The sequence below is a fragment of the Eleutherodactylus coqui genome, chromosome 4, assembly GCF_035609145.1.
Source record: "Eleutherodactylus coqui strain aEleCoq1 chromosome 4, aEleCoq1.hap1, whole genome shotgun sequence".
In the NCBI taxonomy this organism is placed as follows: Eukaryota; Metazoa; Chordata; class Amphibia; order Anura; family Eleutherodactylidae; genus Eleutherodactylus; species Eleutherodactylus coqui.
In genome coordinates this window covers 196,492,243-196,505,643 of record NC_089840.1, presented here as the reverse complement: position 1 = coordinate 196,505,643, position 13,401 = coordinate 196,492,243, and the positions used below count along the sequence as shown (strand labels likewise).

Sequence of the window (13,401 nt, the reverse complement as noted above, 5' to 3'; positions counted from 1 at the left end):
ACCCTCCTGTCTATATCTCAGCGCATTGAGGAGGGGGAGGAGCATGAGGAGGATGAGGAGGAGGGGGAAGAGACAGCTTGGCCCACTGCTGAGGGTACCCATGCTGCTTGCCTGTCATCCTTTCAGCGTGTATGACCTGAGGAGGAGGAGGAGGAGGAGGAGGAGGATCCTGAAAGTGATCTTCCTAGTGAGGACAGCCATGTGTTGCGTATAGGTACCCTGGCACACATGGCAGACTTCATGTTAGGATGCCTTTCTCGTGACCCTCGCGGTACACGCATTCTGGCCACTACGGATTACTGGGTGTACACACTGCTCGACCCACGGTATAAGGAGAACCTTTCCACTCTCATACCCGAAGAGGAAAGGGGTTCGAGAGTGATGCTATACCACAGGACCCTGGCGGACAAACTGATGGTAAAATTCCCATCCGGCAGCGCTAGTGGCCGAAGGCGCAGTTCCGAAGGCCAGGTAGCAGGGGAGGTGCGGAGATCAGGCAGCATGTACAGCACAGGCAGGGGAACACTCTCTAAGGCCTTTGACAGCTTTCTGGCTCCCCAGCAAGACTGTGTCACCGCTCCCCAGTCAAGGCTGAGTCGGCGGGAGCACTGTAAAAGGATGGTGAGGGAGTATGTAGCTGATTGCACGACCATCCTCCGTGACGCCTCTGCCCCCACAACTACTGGGTGTCGAAGCTGGACACGTGGCCTGAACTCGCGCTGTATGCCCTGGAGGTGCTTGCTTGTCCTGCGGCTAGCGTCTTGTCAGAGAGGGTGTTTAGTGCGGCTGGGGGAATCATCACGGATAAGCGTACCCGCCTGTCAACCGACAGTGCCAACAGGCTTACACTCATCAAGATGAACAAAGCCTGGATTTCCCCAGAATTCTCTTCTCCACCAGCGGACAGCAGCGATACCTAAACAATACGTAGGCTGCACCCGCGGATAGAAGCATCGTTCTCTATCACCATCAAAAACGGGGATCTTTTAGCTTCATCAATCTGTGTATTCTAGTCATCCTCCTCCTCCTGCTCCTCCTCCTGAAACCTCACGTAATCACGCCGAACGGGCAATTTTTTTTAGGCCCACAAGGCTCAGTCATATAATTTTTGTAAACAATTTTTATACATTTCAATGCTCATTAAAGCATTGAAACTTGCACCTGAACCAATTTTTATTTTAACTGGGCTGCCTCCAGGCCTAGTTACAAATTAAGCCACATTAACCAAAGCGATTAATGGGTTTCACCTGCCCTCTTGGTTGGGCATGGGCAATTTTTCTGAGGTACATTAGTATTGTTGGTATACCAATTTTTTGGGCCCTCGCCTACAGTGTAATCCAATTAATTTTTTGCCCACCTGCATTAAAGCTGACGTTACATCAGCTGTGCTGGGCACTGCAATGGGATATATTTATGTACCACCGGTGGCTTCCTGGGACCCACCCATGCTGTCGGTCCACATGGACTTCCCATTAGGGAGATGTACGTGCCTGTGTATACTTATAAAAAACTCGAGCCTGACCGGGGCATGCAGTTTGGGCCGAAGCCCACCTGTATTTAATCAGACGTTAGCTCTGCTGTCCAGGGCACTGCAATGGGATATATTTTTGTACCGCCAGTGGGTTCCAGGGAGCCACCCATGCTGTCGGTCCACACGGACCTCACATTAAGGAGTTGTACCTGCCTGTGTCTATGTATTAAAAACCCCGGTCTGACTGGGGCATGCAGTGTGGGCCGAAGACCACCTGCATTTAATCGGACGTTACCTCAGCTGTGCTGGACACTGCAATGGGATATATTAATGTACCGCCGGGGGCTTCCTGGCACCCACCCATGCTGTCGGTCCACACGGAGTTGTAACTGCATGTGTCCACTTCTAAAGAACCCCAGTCTGACTGGGGCATGCAGTGTGGGCCGAAGCCCACCTGCATTAAACATGACATTACCTCAGCTGTGATGGGCAATGCAAGGGGATATATTTATGTACCGCCGGTGGGTTCCAGGGAGCCACCCATGCTGTGGGTGCACACGGAATTCCCATTGCGGAGTTGTACCTGCCTGTGACTATTTATAAAAAACCGCGGTCTGACTGGGGCATGAAGACACCTTGACAGAATGAATAGTGTGTGGCACATAGGTTCCCCATTGCTATGCCCACGTGTGCAGCTCCTGATGGAGGTGGCAAAGGATTGGATTTCTCATTGCTTCTGTACAGCATTGTGGGCTATCGCCCCGCCCCTTTTACAGAGGGTCGCTACCTAGCCATGCCAACCCTCTGCAGTGTGTGCCTGCAGTTCCCCCTCATGGCAGACGCACTTATAAATAGACATGAGGGTGGTGTGGCATGAGGGCAGCTGAAGGCTGCGCAGGGACACTTTGGTGTGCGCTGTGGACACTGGGTCGTGCGGGGGGGGGGGGTTGGGCAGCATGTAACCCAGGAGAAGTGGTAGTGTGGTGCTTAGCTAAGGTATGCATTGCTAATGAGGGCTTTTCAGAAGTAAAAATTGTTGGGGGGGGCCCACTCTTGCCGCTATTGTGGCTTAATAGTGGGACCTGGGAACTTGAGATGCAGCCCAACATGTAGCCCCTCGCCTGCCCTATCCGTTGCTGTGTCGTTCCCATCACTTTCTTGAATTGCCCAGATTTTCACAAATGGAAACCTTAGCGAGCATCGGCGATATACAAAAATGCTCGGGTCGCCGATTGACTTCAATGGGGTTCGTTATTCGAAACGAACCCTCGAGCATCGCGCAATTTTCGTCCCGAGTAACGAGCACCCGAGCATTTTGGTGCTCGCTCATCTCTAGTAAGGATCACTCCACCAACACTCTATCAGCAATTATTGACTTTTCAGTATTAGCACCCTGTACTGGAGACATGTGGCTGTAACTAAGTAGCGTACTTCTACGCCAGGATCCTAGCTCTGCATGGCTGTGTAGGAAAACCTGGAAACTTAACTAGTACCTCTGCACTGGGCCTTGTCTTACAGAATTAATTACGAATGCTCTCTCTTATGTTGGGGCTCACTCCACTCACATCCAGAATACAAACGCTACAGGATATCTCTCCTCCTCTTCCATCTTCACCACAAGGCAGCCTCCATGTGGCTGTGTGTTAGACTCTCTTGGGTTGAAGACAAAATGGAAGCTAAACACAGATTGAAGACTTGGACTCCTTTCCCGCTGTCAGGCACTCCTACGTATGGTTTCACTCATACCACATCACATGACAGACTGATACATTTACAAACAGGCAATGATTTCATTAAAGTTAACTTCTCAAGCACTGCAGCTGTGCAACACACACACTGGAAATGACAAGACAGGCTTGCACAGTGCATCTACATAGGACAAACATGTATGACATTTACGGAGGGTACCAGGATGATGTACTGGGCCACTACACGCTGAGTCTGGGGATATAAGTAGAACGACAGGAGAGGTAAGTAAAACATTTACATCCCTGGAATAGGCCATAAACTTAGCTCATTGGGCTTAAAGTAGATGACACCTTTAACACGGTATTGACGGACAATATGCCTTTTAACTGACCTCACTAATGAGCTTTACACCTGCACATACATCTTTTTAAGGTGATGGATTAATGAAATACTGATAGCCAGGCTCCTGCTCTAACCACCAGTAGTGGAGAAACTTGATATCCTGGCAGTTTAACCACTTACATGCCACAATCAATAGCAACCGCAGCATGTATGCAGATGCCAAGAGGAGGGAAATCCTTTTGGCACCCTGTAGTGTGATTGTAAAGTACCAATGGCTTCCCATGGAGCCAGAAGCCTGACAAAGGTCTCCATGTAACTCAGCCTATTAGGTCCTGCCTCCTACAGAGTCTAATAGGCTACTGTCATATGCTTAGTAGAATGCATTACTTATGTAGTGCAACGTAATATTCTAGCGATTGAACAGTCGCATCTTCAAGTCCCCTTCTGGGCCTAAAAAATAGCGTCAAAAGTTCAATGAACTTGAATAGAAAAAAAAAATCAGTTTAAAAAAAATGCTAATTTTTCCTCACAAAAACGCTTTTTAAATGGATCAAATACCAAAAGAGAGTTTGAAAATGTGACACATAATAGGTATTACCGTATTTGTAACGACAGACAATGAAAATATTTTTATTTATTGTGCATGGTGAACGTAGTAAAAATAATTTTAAGTTTTGCCAGAATTGTTTGTTGTTACTTTTTTGTTCAGAGACAGCAAGCAGAATCTCCTCCAGGTGTATTTAAAAGGCGGGGACAGTCAGTGACTCCTCAGTCTGTTAACAAGATCCATGGACCTTCACTTGGCTTTTATTTCAATACCAAAACTAATATTTTTAATATGTAATTTATTTTTTGCTTCATAAGACGCACCTCATGATAAGCTGCAGCCAGGTTTTAGAGGAGGAACATAGGGGGAAATAATTTGGAGCTCGCCCAGGGACTTTAGGTGATATTGCCAGGGATAGTATAGGGTGACGGAGGGACACTATAACTTCTTTCCTTTCTCCTCCACAGCAGGAGCAGTAGAGCTCTGTAACAACAGTGCTTGTGTATAGCCAGAGGAAGCTGATTGGTGGAGGTGGGGGAGCAGCAGCAGTTCCCACCGGCGCTTACCACCAATCAGCGATGGTAGTGAGTGCCGGCAGGAGAAGAGAAAGAGAACTGCTCTCCTCCCCTGCTGTAAAGTGAGATCGGCTGGACGCGCGGCCAGGTGAGCATGCCAGCCAGCTTGACATTTGGCACATTTGCTTTAGATTTTGCACCAATTCTCCCCCCCCCACACACACACACACACTGTGGTGAGAGTGCGTCTTATAAAACGAAAAATATGGTACTTAAAGTAACAGTGCATATAAAAGAAAAGCTAAGCAAAGGTCCATGTTAAGGAACTGAGGAGGCACCAGGTGTTCCCACCATTTACATAGTTCTGGAGGCGGTCCTGTTTCTTCTCTGATGGGCGGCAGCTGCTCTCATGGCCTCACGATAAGTAATCTTGTTTGGATCTCAATCACAGTACTGGGTTGGTTTGTCATAACACTAAACCAGCCAATGGTACTGAGCACAGGTGCCAGCCGTGCCATGCAATATAAGTCATAACACAATGAGAACTGTGCCATCAGCCCATTAATTATCTAAGGCAGGCGGAAGGGGATTAAAATGAATTAATTACGATCAAGTGAATGTGTATGCTGTGTAAAAGCTTCTCTCCTCCCTCCATTCTCACTGAGGACACACAAGGGGATGGGGAGTATGGTTTTTACAGCGCAAGTCCTAGTAAAATTTGTTACACAATTTTTTTCTGTGGCCTTCAAGGTTGGTTCAGGTATCGATCCGGTGATCATAACAACCAATGAGCTTACCAAAACCAAAGGTTATTGGTAAGCTCAGAATGCGGGTGCTGTGGGGAGTAGAAGAGTTAATACATTTATGTGTCAGTTCTGCAGAATGACAAGCAAACATGAAGGTCTATTTACAGTGGGTGGTCCTTGCGTGGGTTACTATATGTACTAAAAGCTCCATTAAACAGCATGAACCTTATCTGTGCTGCTAAGTAGCTGAACAGGATTATGGCTCTGTACAGTCGCCGTGTATCACATGAAGCACCTTCCTTTCAATCACAGGTTAGGCACATTTGCAACTTAAATGTATGTAATTTTGCCCACTAGTCTAATGCCTGGGTGTCATACTGATGTCCTTATTTCATTGGTCTGTAATAGCAAGTGGGTCACTTTTAATGATGAGAATATGTAACTATTAGAGATGAGCGAACGTACTCGTCCGAGCTTGATACTCGTTCGAGTATTAGCGTGTTCGAGATGCTCGTTACTCGTAACGAGTACCACGCGATGTTCGAGTTACTTTCACTTTCATCTCTGAGACGTTAGCGCGCTTTTCTGGCCAATTGAAAGACAGGGAAGGCATTACAACTTCCCTCTGCGACGTTCAAGCCCTATACCACCCCCCTGCAGTGAGTGGCTGGCGAGATCAGGTGTCACCCGAGTATAAAAATCGGCCCCTCCCACGGCTCGCCTCAGATGCGTTGTGACATAGCTGAGGGACAGTGCTATAGTGTTGGAGCTGCTGTAGGGAGAGTGTTAGGAGTTAGTGTAGGCTTCAAGAATCCCAACGGTCCTTCTTAGGGCCACATCTAACCGTGTGCAGTAGTGTGGAGGCTGCTTTTTGCAGTGTTGCACTTTTTTTTTTTTTGGTATATCGGCCGTGCAGAGCATTGCGCCCTGCAGTAATACTACAGGGACAGAAGTGTGGAGGCAGGGAGAGCGTTAGGAGTTATTGTAGGCTTCAAGAACCCCAACGGTCCTCCTTAGGGCCACATCTAACCGTGTGCAGTAGTGTGGAGGCTGCTTTTAGCAGTGTTGCACTTTTTTTTTTTTTTTGGTATATCGGCCGTGCAGAGCATTGCGCCCTGCAGTAATACTCCAGGGACTGAAGTGTGTAGGCAGGGCCAGAAGACATATATTATTGATTGAATATACGCAGTGGTCCTTTTCAAAAAAATATTGGGCAAAAAATCTATTTGGCCTGCCTGTCACTGTGCTCAGTGTTCTGGGTCCGTGTGTGCTGGGGGTAGTAGTTCTACAAATAAATACGCAGCCAGCTAAGTGTTACAGCAGGCTTGCGCCAAATTATTTCCTGGCTCTGAAATCACCGCTCTGTTGCAGTTAATAACAGTGCAACACTCTGCAGTTCTGTGACACACTCCAGGGACAAAAGACATATATTATTGATTGAATATACGCAGTGGGCCTTTTCTAAAAAATATTGGAAAAAAATTTATTTGGCCTGCCTGTCACTGTGCTCAGTGTTCTGGGTCCGTGTCTGCTGGGGGTAGTAGTTCTCCAAAATCATACGCAGCCAGCTAAGTGTTACAGCAGGCTTGCGCCAAATTATTTCCTGGCGTTCCGTAAGCGAACTCAGCCTCCAACCACAGGCCAATAAGTGGCACATTTAATTACAGCGTTGTGTTTCTGCATTACTGGTAATACAGCATGCTGAGGGGTAGGGGTAGGCCTAGAGGACGTGGCCGCGGCCGAGGACGCGGAGGCCCTAGTCCGGGTGTGGGCACAGGCCGAGCTCCTGATCCAGGTGTATCGCAGCCGACTGCTGCGGGATTAGGAGAGAGGCACGTTTCTGGCATCCCCACATTCATAGCACATTTAATGGGTCCACGCGGTAGACCTTTATTAGAAAATGAGCAGTGTGAGCAGGTCCTGTCGTGGATGGCAGAAAGTGCTTCCAGCAACCTATCGTCCACCCAGAGTTCTGCGCCGTCCACTGCTGCAACTCAGAATCCTCTGGCTGCTGTTCCTTCTTCCTCCCAGCCTCCTCACTCCATGAAAATGAGACATTCCGAGGAGCAGGCAGACTCCCAGGAACTGTTCTCGGGCCCCTGCTCAGATTGGGCAGCAGTGGTTCCTCTCCCACCAGAGGAGTTTATCGTGACTGATGCCCAACCATTGCAAAGTTCCCGGGGTCCGGGGGATGAGGCTGGGGACTTCCGGCAACTGTCTCAAGACCTTTCAGTGGGTGAGGAGGCCGATGACGATGAGACACAGTTGTCTATCAGTGAGGTAGTAGTAAGGGCATTAAGTCCGAGGGAGGAGCGCACCGAGGATTCTGAGGAAGAGCAGCAGGACAATGAGGTGACTGACCCCACCTGGTTTGCTACGCCTACTGAGGACAGGTCTTCAGAGGGGGAGGCAAGGGCAGCAGCAGGGCAGGTTGCAAGAGGCAGTGCGGTGGCCAGGGGTAGAGGCAGGGCCAGACCGAATAATCCACCAACTGTTTCCCAAAGCGCCCCCTCGCGCCATGCCACCCTGCAGAGGCCGAGGTGCTCAATGGTCTGGCAGTTTTTCACTGAGAGTGCAGACGACCGACGAACAGTGGTGTGCAACCTTTGTCGCGCCAAGATCAGCCGGGGAGCCACCACCACCAGCCTCACCACCACCAGCATGCGCAGACATATGATGGCCAAGCACGCCACAAGGTGGGACGAAGGCCGTTCACCGCCTCCGGTTTGCACCGCTGCCTCTCCCCCTGTGCCCCAACCTGCCACTGTGATCCAACCCCGCTCTGAGGACACAGGCACTACCGTCTCCTGGCCTGCACCCACACCCTCACCTCCGCTGTCCTCGGCCCCATCCACCAATGTCTCTCAGCGCACCGTCCAGCCATCGCAAGCGCAAGTACGCCGCCACGCACCCGCACGCTCAAGCGTTAAACGTGTACGTAGCCAAATTTATCAGCCTGGAGATGCTGCCGTATAGGGTTGTGGAAACGGAGTCCTTCAAAAGTATGATGGCGGCCCCGCGCTACTCAGTTCCCAGTCGCCACTACTTTTCCCGATGTGCCGTCCCAGCCCTGCACGACCACGTCTCCCGCAACATTGTACGCGCCCTCACCAACGCGGTTACTGCCAAGGTCCACTTAACAACGGACACGTAGACAAGCACAGGCGGGCAGGGCCACTATACCTCCGTGACGGCACATTGGGTGAATTTAGTGGAGGCTGGGACAGAGTCAGAGCCTGGGACCGCTCACGTCCTACCCACCCCCAGAATTGCGGGCCACAGCTCGGTGGTGGTATCTGCGGCGGTGTATGCTTCCTCCACTAAACCACCCTCCTCCTCCTCCTCCTCCAACGCAACCTCTGTCTCGCAATCAAGATGTGTCAGCAGCAGCACGTCGCCAGCAGTCGGTGTCGCGTGGCGTGGCAGGACAGCGGTGGGCAAGCGTCAGCAGGCCGTGCTGAAACTACTCAGCTTAGGAGATAAGAGGCACACGGCCCACGAACTGCTGCAGGGACTGACAGAGCAGACCGACCGCTGGCTTGCGCCGCTGAGCCTCCAACCGGGCATGGTCGTGTGTGACAACGGCCGTAACCTGGTGGTGGCTCTGCAGCTCGGCAGCCTCACGGACGTGCCATGCCTGGCCCACGTCTTTAATTTGGTGGTTCAGCGCTTTCTGAAAAGCTACCCACGCTTGTCAGACCTGCTTGGAAAGGTGCGCCGGCTCTGCGCACATTTCCGCAAGTCCCACACGGACGCTGCCACCCTGCGCACCCTGCAACATCGGTTTAATCTGCCAGTGCACCGACTGCTGTGCGACGTGCCCACACGGTGAAACTCTACGCTCCACATGTTGGCCAGGCTCTATGAGCAGCGTAGAGCTATAGTGGTCCTTGGAATGCCAGGTCCTTGGAAAGTTTGAGGAGTCTACCCAGGTGGTGAGCGGCGATGCTGCAATCATTAGCATCACCATTCCTCTGCTATGCCTCTTGAGAAGTTCCCTGCAAAGCATAAAGGCAGATGCTTTGCACTCGGAAACAGAGCCGGGGGAAGACAGTATGTCGCTGGATAGTCAGAGCACCCTCCTGTCTATATCTCAGCGCGGTGAGGAGGAGGAGGAGGAGGAAGATGAGGAGGAGGGGGAAGAGACAGCTTGGCCCACTGGTGAGGGTACCCATGCTGCTGGCCTGTCATCCTTTCAGCGTGTATGGCCTGAGGAGGAGGAGGAGAAGGAGGAGGAGGAGGATCCTGAAAGTGATCTTCCTAGTGAGGACAGCCATGTGTTGCGTACAGGTACCCTGGCACACATGGCTGAGTTCATGTTAGGATGCCTTTCTCGTGACCCTTGCGTTACACTCATTCTGGCCACTATGGATTACTGGGTGTACACACTGCTCGACCCACGGTATAAGGAGAACCTTTCCACTCTCATACCCGAAGAGGAAAGGGGTTCGAGAGTGTTGCTATACCACAGGACCCTGGCGGACAAACTGATGGTAAAATTCCCATACGACAGCGCTAGTGGCCGAAGGCGCAGTACCGAGGGCCAGGTAGCAGGGGAGGCGCGGAGATCAGGCAGCATGTACAGCACAGGCAGGGCAACACTCTTTAAGGCCCTTGACTGCTTTATGGCTCCCCAGCAAGACTGTGTCACCGCTCCCCAGTCACGGCTGAGTCGGCGGGAGCACTGTAAAAGGATGGTGAGGGAGTACGTAGCCGATCGCATGACCGTCCTCCGTGACGCCTCTGCCCCCTACAACTACTGGGTGTCGAAGCTGGACACGTGGCCTGAACTCGCGCTGTATGCCCTGGAGGTGCTTGCTTGTCCTGCGGCTAGCGTCTTGTCGGAGAGGGTGTTTAGTGTGGCTGGGGGAATCATCACAGATAAGCGTACCCGCCTGTCAACCGACAGTGCCGACAGGCTAACACTCATCAAGATGAACAAAGCCTGGATTTCCCCAGACTTCTCTTCTCCACCAGCGGACAGCAGCGATACCTAAGCAATACGTAGGCTGCACCCGCGGATGGAAGCATCGTTCTGTATCCCCATCAAAAACGGGGACCTTTTCGCTTGATCAATCTGTGTATAATATTCCTCCTCCTCCTCCTGCGCTTCCTCCTGAAACCTCACATAATTACGCCAAACGTGCAATTTTTCTTAGCCCCACAAGGCTCAGTCATATAATTTTTCTAAACAATTTTTATACGTTTCAATGCTCAATTTTTATTTTAACTGGGCTGCCTCCTGGCCTAGTTACCAATTAAGCCACATTAACCAAAGCGATTAATGGCTTTCACCTGCCCTCTTGGTTGGGCATGGGCAATTTTTCAGAGGTACATTAGTACTGTTGATACACCAATTTTTTGGGCCCTCGCCTACAGTGTAATCGAATTAATTTTTAGCCCACCTCCATTACAGCTGACGTTACCTCAGCTGTGATGGGCAATGCAATGAGATATTTTTATGTACCGCCGGTGGCTTCCTGGCACCCACCCATGCTGTGGGTCCACAGGGAGTTGTAAATGCATCTGTGTCCACTTCTAAAGAACCCCAGTCGGACTGGGGCATGCAGTGTGGGCCGAAGCCCACCTGCATTTCATCTGACGTTAGCTCTGCTGTCCAGGGCACTGCAATGGGATATATTTATGTACAGCGGGTGGGTTCCAGGGAGCCACCCATGCTGTGGGTGCACACGGAATTCCCATTGCGGAGTTGTACCTGCCTGTGACTATTTATAAAAAAACGCGGTCTGACTGGGGCATGCAGACACCTTGACAGAATGAATAGTGTGTGGCACATAGGTTCCCCATTGCTATGCCCACGTGTGCAGCTCCAGATGGAGGTGGCACAGGATTGGATTTCTCATTGCTTCTGTACAGCATTGTGGGCTATCGACCCGCCCCTTTTAAAGAGGGTCGCTGCCTAGCCATGCCAACCCTCTGCAGTGTGTGCCTGCGGTTCCTCTGGCAGACGCACTTATAAATAGACATGAGTGTGGCGTGGCATGAGGGCAGCTGAAGGCTGCGCAGGGACAATTTGGTGTGCGCTGTGGACACTGGGTCGTGCAGGGGGGGTTGGGCAGCATGTAACCCAGGAGAAGTGGCAGCGGAGTGTCATGCAGGCAGTGATTGTGCTTTGTTGGAGGTAGTGTGGTGCTTAGCTAAGGTATCCATTGCTAATGAGGGCTTTTCAGAAGTTAAAGTTGTTGGGGGGGGGCCACTCTTGCCGCTATTGTGGCTTAATAGTGGGACCTGTGAACTTGAGATGCAGCCCAACATGTAGCCCCTCGCCTGCCCTATCCGTTGCTGTGTCGTTCCCATCACTTTCTTGAATTGCCCCGATTTTCACAAATGAAAACCTTAGCGAGCATCGGCGATATACAAAAATGCTCGGGTCGCCCATTGACTTCAATGGGGTTCGTTACTCAAAACGAACCCTCGAGCATCGCGAAAAGTTCGTCTCGAGTAACAAGCACCCGAGCATTTTGGTGCTCGCTCATCTCTAGTAACTATGCAATGCAAGAAGTCTTCATTTGACTCTCATAGCTTTGTGTTATATGTGGCTTGTACTACAGATCCACTCTGGATATCACCCCTACTTCATAGAAAAAGGGGAAAGTGTAACAGAATGGGCATGCTGCTGATTTAAAAATCTGCAGCTTTCTTTTTCTTGCACAGAAAATGCTCACAGCATGTAAAATCTCATCTACACCGTGTACGGGAATTCACTATAGATTTTACTTTTTACAAATTTCCAGCAAAATTAGACTAATGAGGACTCCAGATTCGGTTCTATTGTTTCATCTCTGTTCTCATAAGGCCGCTTCTGAGTCACAGACTTGGTCCTCATGGAGTAGAAACTAGAACTAGTTATATTTTTCTTTCCTGGAGTCCATTAGAGGGAAAATCAAAAAATGTCATCACTGTGACTCTGGGGTCAACATGAACAATAAACGGGGAAAAAAATGTGCCGATTCCCAGAGTATTCCTTTTAACTGGTATCCTTCCTACCTAAACTTGATGTGTGCAATTCGGACTTCGTTCATAATCTGCACTTTTAAAAAAGAACGGATAGCGAGTGCCAACTCGCCTGTCAGCTCCGCGGTGCGCGCTGTCCAGGGTGCTTACCATAGGCTCTTATGGAAGCTATGGAAGCAGGCTGACCATACCACAGACGTGTGAATGGGCTGCTCCGCATAGCTAAGGGCAGCCTGTTCACGCACATAATCCCTGCATGTTAACAGTGTGGTTTATAGGTTGCTTAGCAGCGTGTAAACCACGCTCGTCTGAACGAGCCCTTAAGGTGTTTTCCTTCCTCCATAACCAATCAGTGTTGTATTTCGCCCTTTGTTTAAGTGCTATCAAGGCACATTTGCTGTATAGTGAAAAGAACCTGTCCGGGCCAAACTGTGGCTGCAAAAACCTGTTTTCCTTTAAAACCTGATTGAGAGCATTTTGTTGGATTTCTAAGTATGTTTTATTGTTTAAGCTTTCTTTCCTTTGACATCATTGTCTGTTTTACCTTCTAGGCTCCCAAGCAATATCCTTACAGTAAACTGGAGTTGGAATATAACTGGAAACTTAAGAAGCTGTCTACTGCACAGAAAAACGACATATTCAAAGAGTAAAATAAATGGTTTCCTGCAGCTCATCGCTGTTCCTTATCTAATAAAGTGGCATCCTAACAAATATTTGTTTAAGCTATTTGCTTCTGTTTGTATTTTTCGGGTTGGGAGTTATAAACGGTTTTACTTTAAGGCTATGCGCTATAGATTTTTTCCCCCTTCTAAATGCAGCGTTCCATAGGGAGACCCCAGACACCTGGTATATGTGGGGAGCTGGGAGGGTAAAGTGATGGCTTCTCACGGTGGCACTTACCAAACTCTTTCCTGGAGGGAACACACGCAGCCAAAGCCACCGGGGACACCCCTAGGATAGGGAGATGCCCACTAAACAGGATAACAGGGGTTGTAGTTGTCATGGGTGACGCCACCTTTCCTTCAAACACTGGTATGACTCTCGGCAGAGAATAAATGCAGCCACTCTCAGTTCTTGAGTACCACGGGTCTCTAGGAACAGTTAGAGCTCAGTATC

The 13,401-nt window shown here is 50.0% G+C and overlaps 1 long non-coding RNA gene across 1 annotated transcript in view; it reads left to right on the top strand.

Moving 5' to 3' along the window:
- Positions 1–12,996, top strand: part of LOC136625924 (uncharacterized) — a 40,624-nt gene extending 27,628 nt beyond the window's left edge. The window contains exon 3 of the long non-coding RNA XR_010792601.1: positions 12,837–12,996. This is a non-coding gene — a long non-coding RNA (uncharacterized lncRNA). The remainder of the gene's footprint in view (positions 1–12,836) is intronic.
- The last annotated feature ends 405 nt before the right edge of the window (positions 12,997–13,401 follow it).